We start from the raw sequence: 14,681 nt of genomic DNA, 5'->3' as shown, positions 1-14,681 counted from the left end.
AGGAAGGGGAAGTGAAACTTACACACACATACGCATAGACACACACCTAGACAGACCCCACTGGAAACGCATTCAAGTCTTCATCAGAATGAAAGAAGGCTGTTTCCACAGCCTGTTTAATGCTGCCTATTAAACATTGATGGACGCATGTCCCCATTGCTTTCCAATAGGTAGATGATAAAGTGGGAAGGAGAGGGAGCCATTGATGGATTGGGGTCTGCCCCCTCCCCAGTTGATTTTGGGCATCACATTTCTCTTGGATTCAATGGGCATATTGCAAGGTATATGTATGGGGTAAAACTGTTAGGGATTTGCAAGCATTCATCTTGAGTATTTGGGGGGGGGGCCTCCAAGGTATTGTGAGCATTTGCAAAGAATGCATTTAACAGCCCAGAAGTTTTCAAGGTGCACAGATGAGTGTTTGCCCATCCTAAGACCTAAGGATGTTTCCTTAGTCAGCAGTTCTTAAATTGGGGTCCATGGTCCATTAGTGGTGGTGTGAAAACTCCATTCAGGTGGTTTGCAGAAAGGTTGCAGAGCAATCAAGAATAACTGTCGCTGGAGCTGCAATTGATTTTGTTTTGTGATGATGGAGATCAAGGCCGTTTTGAGCAGGGTTGGATTACTGAAAGAGCTAACAAGGCCCTGGTCAAGATTCCATGATTTTCATAACATGCAGCTGGTGAAGTCTCCTTATTTTTCTCTAACATGTTACAGGTGCCCTCAAGTCCCAATGCAGAAGTAGGATGAGTGCTGACCCTGACCTGGGGCTTGGCCTGACAAACATCACACCTGACTTCATAGAACTTTGCTCACACACAAAAAAACCCCCAAACACCAGCCATATCCATCTTATCATTAGAAAGGCAAGGCTGTGGTTATTATAATAAGAGTTATGCTTTGGGTGTGGGTGTGGGTGTGGGTGTGGGTGTTCCACCAGGACTGCCAGCAATTTCTAAGTCGTCCATGAAAATATATTTTTAAAAAGTTTCAGAACCAATGGACTATGGCAGCCTTCATCACCCTGGGACCTTCCAGCTGTGTTGGACTACAATTCCCATAATTCTCAGACAGGGTGCCAAGGAGGGAAGAGCTGGAATAAAGTAATCAACAGTAGCTGGAAGGAAACAGTAAAGAGCTGGTAAGAATAGGGAAATGCAGGACCCTGGACAGCTACCATGGACAACAGGAAAAAGGTGCCATTCTGGGTCTAACTATCAATTCCACACATAGAAGCATAGTGAATTTCCCATACTGTTTCTTTAAAGCAAAGCACCTCCAGCACAAGGAATTCGGGAGAGAGCATTTAACTATTTCCATGCTCTGCTTCAAATCACATCTATACCCATGCATTGCCCTATCCTGGCTCATTCTGCAGGGTCTCTACGTGACCCATATTTAGGGATGGGTGTACAAATGACCATTTATGGATATTTTAGACAGGCATGTGCCCACACTCTCATTCAGAGCTTTGAACAGGACATGCTCACATGTTCTGTGAGCAAAAAACAAATTTTCATGCATCCCTACCTGTGTGTAACAGGTAGTGGACAAAGCTTAGCTGAGTCCACACACAAACCCAGACTCTGGTAACTTATTCTCATGAACTTTAGAGGTTCTGTGTGGAATCCCCCCACCCTGCATAGCATACCCATCTAATAGCAATAATGATCTAATAATTTATAACAGCATCTCTAGCCCATCAAGTCACCCCATCATGTCAGTGAACAACAATAAAAATGATAATAAAATTACAATCATTAAAAACTAGACATTAAAACAAAACAGTTAAGCAACAAGCCTTAATAGCCAGATAAATGTAAAACAACAAAAACATCAGTAACTCTACAAACTTCAATGCAATAAAATTCTCTTCCAAAGAGAATACTACTTTTACCAGCTACCTAAAGGAGCTAAAATAATTGGCTAGTGAACCGCTGTCATGGCTAGTTCGATAGAAAGCAACTTCCCTTTCCATCCCACCCACCCCATTTTTTAACTAACGAGTCCTAACTGCTTAAAGTCTCCCCACATTAAATGGCAGTTCATCCCCCTGATCATTTTAGTTTCCACTTCTATAGCTTCACCATATACTCTGTCCCCGTATTTCACATGCTGTCTCTCTCTCTGCTTTCAAGTCCTTTTGTTTGACATGTCTCTGATTTATTGAATTTGTTAAGGTGACCTTAAATATCTCAATGGTAATAATTCCTTCAAGTGTTTGAATCAGCAAATATGTTATGTTCATGTTTTGCATTATATACTGTAGGCTGTTTTAATCTTTGTAAGCCATTTCAGCGATATTAACACTGTAGGCAAACTGGTACTAAAAGTTTAAATGTCAGAGAGAGGGTTTTTTTCACATTAGATCTAGTGCAAACAAAGCATTTTTCCTCTTCCTGGAGTACTGAGGCATAAAATACCAGCCAACAGGAAAGCTGCTGAGTGCCAATGAATCCGAAATAAACAAGAGCTGAATTTATTAGAGTATTTCCAAACATGGACCTCTTCAACTGCAGTGCACAATAAAATTAATGCTAAGAGAAGGGGCAGTTTTCAGCTGTGTTGTCAAATGGGGTCTTTGCTAATTCCTGGAGATTTACTATGTCTTTATTGCATGTATTGAGGGCAGCCATTTTGTATTTCCTCCATAAACCCACTGATCAGTTAAGAGCTTGTCGTAGCCACAGCAATTATCCATACGACAATACCATTTCCGGCTATGAAAAAAAAGGGTTAGAAACAGGGATGTTAGAGGAGTTTGGGCTACATGTGCAGCAGAATCCTGAAATGATAGAACACGCTGCTGTACCCTTTCAGAATGGAAGTAGAGGCCTCACTTTTTAGTGTCCTCTTTCGTTTAAACAACAAAAGAAATGCCTTCACCTTTAGAAAAGAAAGCAGCTTTTTGCAGAATTTTCTCTGAATATTCTTCACCGTCTGTTTGTGTAGTGGCTGCCATTTCCCTCTGACCACCCCCTGCCCTGCCCAATTCAAGAATGATGCTACGTCTTGAACAGAAAGAGCGAAAATTCCAGTGTGGCGGCCTTCGACCTGGTACAAATGACAACATTTCACTGGCCACCATTGTGCTGAATGACAGCTAGAAGATCAGGATAAACAAAACAATAAGTTGTGAGGTTTGGGGTGTGTTGCAAGATGCTGTTTGGCTGGTGTAAATGGTTGGTATTCCTCAACAAATTATTCATTTGGCATCTCGCTTTGTATCTGCGGCAAAGGAGCACGACTAAGGAGTTGCTTAGGGTAAATGATTCCAGGATGGAATCAATGCAGGTTTTAGGTTCTTGAGGGCCCTTGGGCAAGGCTGCTTCCTCCTCTGGGTACCTACTCTGAGGGAAGCTCGGAGGATGGCAATAAGGGAGAGGTCGTTTTCTGTGATGGCCCCCCAATTATGGAACGATCTCCCGGGTGAGGCCCGCCTGGCGCCAACATTGTTATCTTTTCGGTGCCAGGTTAAGACTTTCCTTTTCTCCCAGGCATTTAACCGCATATGTTGAGGTTTTTAACTGACTCCAAAATGAGCTTTGGCCTAGCTGAATATTCAAAAACTTGTTTTCAATGTTAGCACTTTTTCTGCTTTTGCTTTTAAATTTTGCATATTGATTTTTTAATGTTCGGTCTTTTTAATCTAATCTTTTTAATCCTTGTAAACAGCCCAGAGAGCTTCGGCTATGGGGTGGTATATAAATGTAAATAATAATAATAATAATAATAATAATAATAATAATAATAGACCCCTCTCTCAGTGGGTCTACCTTCTCACCGCCATTGTTACCAGCTCCTATTGCTCCTCCTCCTTTTTTCCACCCATCATTGGTACTGCTTGCTTGTGTGATAGGCAGAGAGTCAGGGATCAAGTAGGCAAATGCATCTCCTGTTCTGCCTTCTCACCACCTTGGTTCTCTGGACCACAGCAAGAGGCAGGTGAGCAGATAGGTTGTGATGGTGAGGAAGTGGAGCAACTCTAGATGGCTCTTGTCAGTGGGATCACTTGGCAGGTCCCTGACCATCCCTGGCCTTGGCACCAGGCTGAATGGAACAGCCATCCCTATGTTGTTATTTAACAACAACAACAACAATAACAAATCAAGTCCAAAGCAGAAGATGGCATGAGGCTAACTTCCTGCTTGAGATGTAGAAACGTCTACTAGATCCAGTCCAATCAATCACTGTTTTGCCATACTGCGAAGGAACACAAACCCTTCACCCGCAAACCTGCTAATGGCTGGCTAATGAAGTTTGGACTGTTAGGATAAACGCAGCTTCACAATCAGCCACTATTGTGTGGTTTTGCCTCTTTGGGCAGCACTTAGCCAATCAACGCTACGCCATTCAAGGCGATTGTTCATCAGGATTTTTCTTTAACCCCCTAAAGGACACTTCAACGCTCAAAGGCCAGTTCACTCAGGAATACATTTATAAGGGGAAACCACAGAGAACAAATGACAGGATTATGGAAGAGCTACTCGAGGGATGCTGAATGTTTTCAAATGAGTTCCTTAAATTGGGGTGGGGGGGATGAGGAGAATACATGGGAAGTAAAGGAGGGATAACCATCAAGTGGTTTGTTCACTAGTCGCGATGAAAATGTGTTAACAATAAGGATAAAAACAAGTCAAAAAGAGACCTGTGTCTGTGTGTGTCCATTAGGGGTGGACATATGGATTGTTGTAAACTTCAGCTATGGAGTGGTATAGAAATGAAAATAATAATAATAACAACAACAACAACAACAACAACAACAACAACTTCTTTTTCATGTCACACGTTGTTAGCCGTAATTCTGTTCCATTTCTGCGATTACGTTTTCTTAATCCTCTCAAAAAACCACTAAAATATTTTAATATATATTTTAATATTAGAATTTGCATTTTCTCTCAAAACATGTCTTTGAATGCATATCTTTCTACACCTAAACTCCAGCGAACTGTGCTGCAACATTCAGGCAAGTATAAAATTCAGGGTATTCAGTTCCAATCCCCACTTGCAGCTCGAATCATTTAATATAGGAATTTGCAAAGATCAAATTCCTCAAGCATTGTGTGTGTGTGCGTGGTCCACCAGGACTGCCAGCAATTTCTAAGTGGTCCCTGAAAATATATTTTTAAAAAGTTTCAGAACCAATGGACTATTACAGTCTTCATCACCCTGGGACTTTCCAGCTGTGTTGGACTACAATTCCCATAATTCTTAGACAGGGTACCAGAAGGGGAGAGATGGAATAAGGTAATCAACAGTAGCTGTAAGGAAACAGTAAAGGACATCTAAGCACCCATCCTCCAGTCTGAATAACAAAGACCAAGAAAAACAACACAATTGAATCTTTCATGGTGGCTACTTGATGGGGAAAGTGTCTTATATCTCTCACCAGGTATTATTATTATTATTATTATTATTATTATTATTATTATTATTATTATTATTATTTACTACTCCTCATTCAAGAATTTCAGAGTGGTGAACAAACAGAATAAAAATACATTAAAATACATTTTTGAAAGAAACAAAGTGCAAATAAACTGTAACTGGTCATTCAGGAAAAGCATCTTGCAACAATGTTTTCAGGAGGTGCCAGAAGGAATACAAGGTTAGTGCCTATCTGACCTCCAATGGCAGGGAATTCCTTAGGAAGGGGGCCACCACACTGAAGGCTCTCCTCCTGGTGGACTCCAATCAGACCATAGGTCCATGTGGAACGACCAGGAACATGCCCTCAGATTACCTCAGTGACCGAGCAGGTTGATAGGTTAAGACTTTTCTCTACCCCCAGGCATTTGATGGCATATGGTGGGACTTTTAATATCAGTTGTTTGATTGGGACCTAGTATCTTATTGTAACCTTTCTGTTGTTGTTGTTGTTGTTGTTGTTATTATTCATTGTACATATTTTTTATATATTATGTTTTTATTATGATGTATTTTTGGATTGGGGGGAACCACCCAGAGAGCGTTGGCTATTGGGCAATACAGAAATGAAAATGAATATTTTTTAAAAAAACAAATATCCTGCACATTATTTGGTGTATATGCCATATTGTGAGATGTTGACTGGATCAAAAAAATTGGATTGAAGTTGGCGGAGATGGCTAAACTTAGGCGTTAGTAAGAGGAAAATCAACAACCTCTTTTGTACCAGACTGGAAACGTCTGATAGAATATTTGCAAGAGTTGGGAAAAAATGATTTATATGTTTGTGGATTTCGCATATTATCTGTGGTCTTAATACACAAAACTGGGCTGGCAAAAGTGAAGTAAGAATGATATAAAGTTATGGTATTTAGGGAACTAACTAGTAAGAACAGGGGGGGATCTACACTACTGCTTTTAAAGCACTTTGAAAACGTTTTGAAACCTGTATATGCAGTGTGTCCTGGGCCCCAACAGTTGTCAAAACTGTTATAAAGCGCTTTAAAGCGCTCTAAAGCAATAGTGTAGATGTCCTGCTAGTAGCCCATATGTCTGTCATGAAGAATGCCATAAATGGAATATGGCCTGATATGTTTTGTATGTGTGCTTTTAAAAGTTGTATTGTATTGTTTGTTAAGTTTGTGAAGTTTTGTTTTGTTTTCTGTAGAAAATAATAAAAATTGTAAAAAAAAAAAAAAATGGATTGACTTCCATACCATTTACAGGATGGACACACACAATTGACCCTGCTCATGTGGGTTCTAGGCTTTCAAACCTTACAGAAAGTCCCCAGAGAAAAAAAAAGGGGTCCCGTTGCATTGTGTCAACATGCAAAGACACCCCACATGCTCTTGCCCAAAGCAAATTGGGTGTGATGCTTGTATGCAGAAAGGCCAAGTCTGACCTTGTAAAAGGAGAGAAGAATTATTTCCATTTCTGCTGAATGTGCAAATCTCGCCATCCCTCCAGGGAAATGAAAACCCGGTTGCCGCAATAGATTGCCTTCTGTTTGGCTATGGCCAAGTTCCACTTTCTTTGTGTGTGTGTGTGTGTGTGTGTGTGTGTGTGTGTGTGTACATGAAAGAAAGGGGGGATGCAAGCACCCCCTTTCTTTAATTTTCAATTGGACTGACACTCTGAAGATCCAATTTAAATTGCATCATGGTGCAATCCCTTGAAGTCAAAACCAATGTAGCTGCGTGGCCAGGCATGGATTACCTACGCTGTCAAACTCCGTGGACGAATAAACAAAGCTGCATCTATCAGCCTGTGCAAGAGGGGAAACAGCAAATGGAATGCAATTTGGGGATTGTTTCCTTGATGGAAAAGTATCACAGTCTTGGTTAAAACATACACAAAATAATTTGCAATAATTGCCCTTACATAAATAGATGGCAAAGCAATAAATGAAGATAACCGTGTATAAAATGATGGATTAAGATAGACTTTAGGGCAATATAAAATAATTGGAGGACTTTATTGCTGCTGCTACCACTGTGTTTTAATGGGGATTGCTACCACGGTACATCGTCGCTACAGTGACAGAAAGGTAAATTAATCTTTATGTTTCATCATCAAGCAGTGTAAACATGACCAGGCTTAATTACAATATAATAGATTGTTAAGTGCCTGCCCCAAAAGAGGTGTGCTCTGTTTCCGACAAGTGATTACAACCCAGATTATCAGCATGCCAAGGACTCTTTGGCAGGTTTTTTTGGCTACAACTAGGAAAAGACAGGATCCTTGTGTCATGTGGATAGCTCCACAACTGGGAGACGGCGTTGGACTGTGCCCAACGTGAAAAACAAACAGCAGCAAGTATTCAATGCCTTACAGCAGAGGTGTAAAGCCTAAGCCCTGGGGGCCAAAGCCAACCCTCTCAGGTTCCCCAAATGACCACACCTACTTCCCCTAACCCCACCCCCTTTCCCCCAACTGCCAACCAATGGGGGCTTCCCGGCCTTTTCCCCATTCTAAAGAGCTGAAATGCTTCTCCTAAGGGTGGGTGAATGGCAGTGAGAGCTTTGAGATGAAATAAGCTGGGACTTTTTGTAGCTTTGGCTCCGCCCCCCTGCCTTTGGCCCCGCCCACCACTGGGATGTGGTGCCCGAGAGATTTTCTCAAATGGAATTTGGCCCTTGAGCTGAAAGAGGTTCAAGACCCCCATCTTACAAGCATTTCTTGCGTGTGATCTTACATTCATTGATGCCGTATGCAAGAGTGGGGGCTGAAATGACTACTCAGGGTTTATTGATGACTGGCAACTGACGTGCAGGATGGGTATTCCTGCAGAGGTAAAAGTAGGGATGGTGGTGAAATGTGTAAGAATCCAACCTGCAAAATATGCTGCAGGCCAGCCTCCCCAGATTGCACAGAGTTCACTGACTTTTGGGTATGTATATATTCCTGAAATTACTATTGCTATTATTATTATTTACAAAATTTATATACCGCTCAATTATCTAACAGTTTCAGAGCAGTGAACATAGGTATAAACAATAAAAGAAAGAAGATCAACAGCAAATTAGAACTGTTCAATTTAAAAACAAAGGAACCAGAGAAATAGTGGCTGGTCGGTTGAGGAAGGCTTCTCAAAACAGAGTTGTGTTCAGGAGGTGCCAGAAGCAGCCTAGTGTTGGCCCCTGCCTAACCTCCAGTGGCAGGGAGTTCCACAGCGAAGGGGCCACCACACGAAAGGCACTACACTAAATTTATGCAAATTGATTTGCAGGAAAAAATGTAAGTTTCTCCTAGGACAAATGCCAAGCTGGAAAATATATGGGGAGATGTCATATGGAATAGGGGACAATACACTAAATGTTATGTGCTATCAGAAATTAGATAAATTGTTGCAAACATTTCTTATGGAATTGTTTATAATACCCAAAAACAAACTTTAAAGTGATCTTGATAGGGGGGAGTGCTGGGCTGAAAACAACAGAATGAAATTCTGTAAACCGCCCAGAGAGCCCTGGCTATGGGAGCGGAATATAAGTTTAATAAATAAATAAATAAATAAATTCAATAGGAATAAATGCCAAGTTCTACATCTAGGGAATATAAATCAAATGAACAGTTACAAGATGGGGGATACTTGGCTCAGCAATACTACAAACGAGAAGGATCTTGGAATTGTTGTAGATCACAAGCGGAATATGAGCCAACAGTGCAATGTGGCTGCAAGAAAGGCAAATGCTATTTTGGGCTGCATTAATAGAAGTATAGCTTCCAAATCGCATGAGGTACTGGTTCCTCTCTATTCGGCCCTGGTTAGGCCTCATCTTGAGTATTGCGTCCAGTTCTTGGCACCACACTTCAAGAAGGACACAGACAAGCTGGAGCATGTTCAGAGGAGGGCAACCAGGATGATCAAGGGTCTGGAAACAAAGCCCTATGAAGAGAGACTGAAAGAACTGGGCATGTTTAGCCTGGAAAAGAGAGGATTGAGGGGAGACATGATAGCACTCTTCTAACACTTAAAAGGTTGTCACACAGAGGAGGGCCAGGATCTCTTCTCAATCATCCCAGACTACAGGACATGGAATAATGGGCTCAAGTTACAGGAAGCCAGATTCCGGATGGTCATCAGGAAAAATGTCCTGACTATTAGAGCAGTATGACAATGGAACCAGTTACTTAGGGAGGTTGTGGGCTCTCCCACACTAGAGGCATTCAAGAGGCAGCTGGACAACCATCTGTAGGATATGCTTTAGGTTGGATTCCTGCATTGAGTGGGGGGTTGGACTCAAAGGCCTTATAGGCCCCTTTCAACTCTACTATTCTATGATTCTTTGATTCTATTTATTTTTCCACATAAAGAGGAAAAAAATAAAATCTATCTGTGCACAGACACTAGAACGAATTACACACCCCAATCCATGAAACACACATGGGATGAATTTCACAAAATCTGGACACCCTAGGTAGGAGATTATCTTTGCTAAAGGCATAGCAGAGGTTAGAGCAGCCATATGGGCAAGTGCCCATTTTATTGACTACATTTGTATTCTGTCTTTTTACCAAAACACTTAAGGAGGTTTACAGTTTTCAACAATGCCCGATAAATCTATGAGAACTGATACTACAAAGGGGTTGGGGAGGGAAGATGACCCACTAGGGATAGTACCCAGTGGGGATGCAGGCTAATGATATCATCAGTCTGTGCCAGCCACTGTGAGCCACTCTCCAGGCAAAGAGTGCCTATACTGTTCCTCTACGCTGTTGAAGAAGAGAATGAGAGGAAAATTTAAATTTTAGGGATTGGCAAAGATTTTTTTATTGTTTCCAGAGGTTTATGATTAAAGCCACTAATTCAACTGAAGTGGCCAGAAATGCAGTCCAACCACTAGAGTCAAACAGGAGTCCAGAGGTCAAGAGCCCAAAGCAAGGTCAGGAAACTAGGATACAAGGCACTAGGAGCTAAGATAAGATGTTTTTTCAACACTGACTATACTGAAACTTAAGGCTTATATAGTCAGAGCTTCCAGAGACCCACCCAGTGCTCAGCTGCAGTTCATTACTGGGGAACCTGAGTGGGATGGTGCTATTGCTCTGCTCCAGCATGGCACTTCTTATGTTCATAAAAAGATTTGGTGGCGTTCGGTGGAGATAAGGGTGAGGTTTGATTGATTTGATTTAAACAACCCAAAGTTAACCTATGATTAGTTCTCAATTCACACACAATTTGCTGCTGTTACATGTGAACAGGGCCACTGTATCCTCCACTCCTTGCTCTAAATTATGTCTCTGAAATGAAGTAACCTTGAGATAACTTGCAACTGAGTTTTGTATGGAAGGTCGATGAGTTGCACTCAGTTCTGGTAGTCAAAAGAAAAGCTCAGAATGTTTCAATATAAAGTCCTGTCTTTTGCAACAGGCTCAGTTTGGTGGATCTTGGGCTTCTAGTAAAAAAACAAAGTCGATCCTGCAAGTCTGATGTCTGTCCACCATTGTGATAACCTACCTGGGATCCACCAGTATTGGAGGAAATGGTTTTATCCTGGTCGTGCTTTTTATGTTGTATTTTGTATTTGTGTTTTTAAATTGTTGGTTGTTTTATTATGCTCCTCATGGTTTTAATTTTTGTGAACCACCCAGAGAGCTTCGGCTATTGGGCGGTATAGTAATAAATAAATAAATAAATAAATAAATAAATTGGTATATAAAGGTGAATTAATGTGGTATATAAAGGTGAAAGGCCTATCCAGTGGAATTTTAGGATGTTTTTTAGGATGTTTTATCAGTGTATGCTATGTTTTTAATCAGTGTTTTATGTATTTTATACTTACTGTTGTTCCCCACCTCGATCCAAATGGAGAGGCAGTTAAGAAATATATTATTATTATCATTATTATTATTATTATTATTATTATTATGTAATGAAATGCTATGACCACAGGGACTCTGATGCAGACATATCCCAATCTGCATGTTCAGTGTATACACTTTGCCTCTCCACTTTCGCTATTTAATTATCTTTAATTCCTGTAAATAGCATAATGATCCATCAACTAGAAAGGAAATGAGGTAGAACTGAACAATCCGTATGTTGAAATAACATATTCTTATCATTTCAACGATACACATCATCTCATTAGATTGCTGCATATTTACACAGATGACAATCTTCCATTGATCGCTTTGGCCAGAGGCAGATACATTGCTTTAATTTATTTTGAAGTCAAGGTGCTTTCCCCAGCCTGTTAGAAGAAGCTCGTTTTGCACCCAACAGATGTTCAGTGAAATAGTAGGTCTTAGACACGCATGTACCGTGATCTGTTTAAAAAACAACGACAAAGCAAGGAAATAATAGGAAAACAGGGGAGAAATTTCTGGTACAGCCTTCACTATTACTGCATTTATTACCAACAGCATTGTGGTGCGTAGGTTGATAAATAACAACACAGACAACAATAGCTGGGTTTAAACAGGGCCACTTTTATTTAACAATCTGCAAAGAGGTGGAAATCCTTTTGTGCATTCAGCATGGCCTGCTTACAGGCCCCTCAGGTCGGGCGAGACATTCATAGCCCGTGGGCAGGTGCTGCACCATTCGCCTTCCCACAGGACTGCCCCTTGTGGGGTAGGGAGACCTTCCTTTGTCACACCCTAACTCAGGCCGCAAGGTTCAGAGTGGGTGAGTAGGGTTGGCCCCAAAGGTAAGCCTTATCTCCCTAGCTAGGCCACAGGGCTCAAAGATGGAAGCCTCAGATCTTACCAGTCGCCTTGAACAGCGCCTGTGAATGCTCACCAATTCGCAATCCCTCTGGATGCCCGTACCTAGCGCCAAATGAAATGTGACCAAATTAAACAAATTAACCTATTTATTACTCCCAAGCTGTCTTACAGTGTGGATTAGGTGAAAAAACCTCATGCAGAGTTCAGTACATGAGTAAAAAATTCCTACTCAGCCCCAAACGGCAGCACGCTCACACTGTCCACAGGGAGGGAGGCAGGGAGCCATGCAGCAAAGAGGAGGCAGGAAGGGGTAAATCTCCTTTTATGGACCCATAATCCCCTCCCTCTCTCTTGGCCCTGGTGTGCCCAACCAATGACTGGTGGGTACATCTCATTCTCTCCCCCACCCACAAAAGCCTCCCCACACCCAGGCTAGGCCGGGTGTGGCAGAATGGCACTTTTTATAGGAGGGCTCCCAGTATTGCTTACCATGGGCACCATTTATAATCATTGAAGAAAATAATTCATGTGCCTTTATGCTAAATGAATACAGAACAGTGTGTTGCTGTTAATATGACAAAATCATGGGGACTTTTAAATCAATCCTACTTTAGTCTACGGGGAAAATTTGCAGAACTGTGGGGATTTCTTGTGCAACTTTCACGCTCAATAACTCTTCATTTTGTATAATTTTTCCATTTGTGCAAAACTAACAGTGATTGGATTCATGAGCCCAAACTGAGGAGAGATGACCAGCAAGCTGATATTCAGAGAATGTTGGTGAGCTCCAACATGGCTCATTCGCCCATCTTTACTCAAAACCTTGGTAGATTTAAATGTTTCTGTGCTTCTGCTTCTCCTCTACTTTTCCTGGCAGTTCCCCAATGGTAGCCCTGGAGCTATATAATTACTGCCTTCCCATCTATCAGCCAGAGGCTCTAGGGCCATTGGGAAGCTGCAAGCCACATTTCCCAGCAAGCCAAGGGGAAGATCAACCTGTGCCACCTATTGGCCAGAAGAGCAGTTACAGGAGCTCATGTTCCCCTCCCTGCCAGAAAGAACATTCAGCTCCAATTGATAGTTGCCCTGCTGGGATTGCAGACAGAAGAGGAAAGAATACACTGGCCCTATCCATTGATCAAAGCAACAAAAACACTAGGGTGACCCTATGAAAAGGAGGACCGGGCTCCTGTATCTTTAACAGTTGTATTGAAAAGGGAATTTCAACTGGTGTCATTTGTTTGCATGTCACACCTGATGAAATTTCCTCTTCATCATACCAGTTAAAGCTGCAGGAGCTATACTAGAGTGACCAGACTTAAAAGAGGGCAGGGCACCGCAGCTTTAACTGGTGTGATGAAGAGGGAATTTCACCAGGTTCTCCATATATACAAATGACACCTGCTGAACTTACCTTTTCTATGCAACTGTTAAAGGTACAGGAGCCCTGTCCTCCTTTTCATATGGTCACCCTAAGAACACTAACAGAGGAAGCACCCAGAGAACAGCTCAGAGAGCTCCAGCTATTGGGCGGTATAGAAATGTAATTAATAAATAAATAAAGATCAGCCTATCACAAGTGCATTTAAATACCCGCTTATAGCTCACCATCTTGGAAAACTGATCTCCCTCATCCACTCCACTTCCTTTGTGCGTCTCGCCCTGATCTACACCTACTCAGCATCCCCATTCTCTGGGGAGAGCCTTGTGCCCTTCTTTTGGATGTGGGAGGAAGCCCACCTGACCATCTCTCCTTAAGGTGGTTAAAGGGTGGAGAGAGACCGACATAAACCCACTGCAGCTCCAACATGCTCTGGGCCTCCTCCACAGGACTGAGCCCAGGCAGGCCCCAATCCACGCATTCTGTTGAAGGAGAGGCCAGCTGGCCCTTGTGTCACTCAGGAGTCTACCTCCTGCTCATGAGTCAATTTCAAAGTGCATTTAAAGGATAAAACACTTGAAGAAATTAATAAAACTTTAAATATTTTTAAAGTTGTTACAGTGTTTTTAAATGTATGTGTATTTTGCTTGTTTTTTTGTAGTTTTTAATCTTTGCATATTGTTTTTAAGTGTTTTTATCTTATGTGAACCGCCCAGAGAGCTTCGGCTATGGGGCAGTATACAAATGCAATAAATAAAATAAATATAAATAAATAAATATGGACTGCCTCTCTTTCTTCTCATTTTTTGAATTGATCTGAGCCATTTTGGGAGGCAATAATTGTCCCAAAAGCAGAATAAAAATGCCATAAATAATTACAAATAATAAAATAACCCATGGATAGAGCTGTTGAGAGAAGGAGCCCAGCAAACACAAATGCCCTGACTTGCAGCCATGATGAATCAGGCGGTGGCATTCTGTAGCAATTGAGGTCTCATGGGCAACCCCAGCAGAGTGCACCATGTTGGTCCACAGTCCACATCTTAAAGTCTCATTTGCTCTCCCAGCTACGTATTATTTAGTGCTGTGCTAGAAATTTCGATTATTCCATTTTTGACATTTTGTAAGGGGGGATGAAAACTCTGGGGAAAGAAGCTGGTAGAGGTAAGAATTTTGGAGAATTTCCTCCTTGGGA

The sequence above is a fragment of the Elgaria multicarinata genome, chromosome 15, assembly GCF_023053635.1.
Source record: "Elgaria multicarinata webbii isolate HBS135686 ecotype San Diego chromosome 15, rElgMul1.1.pri, whole genome shotgun sequence".
In the NCBI taxonomy this organism is placed as follows: Eukaryota; Metazoa; Chordata; class Lepidosauria; order Squamata; family Anguidae; genus Elgaria; species Elgaria multicarinata.
This window is presented reverse-complemented; position numbering follows the sequence as displayed.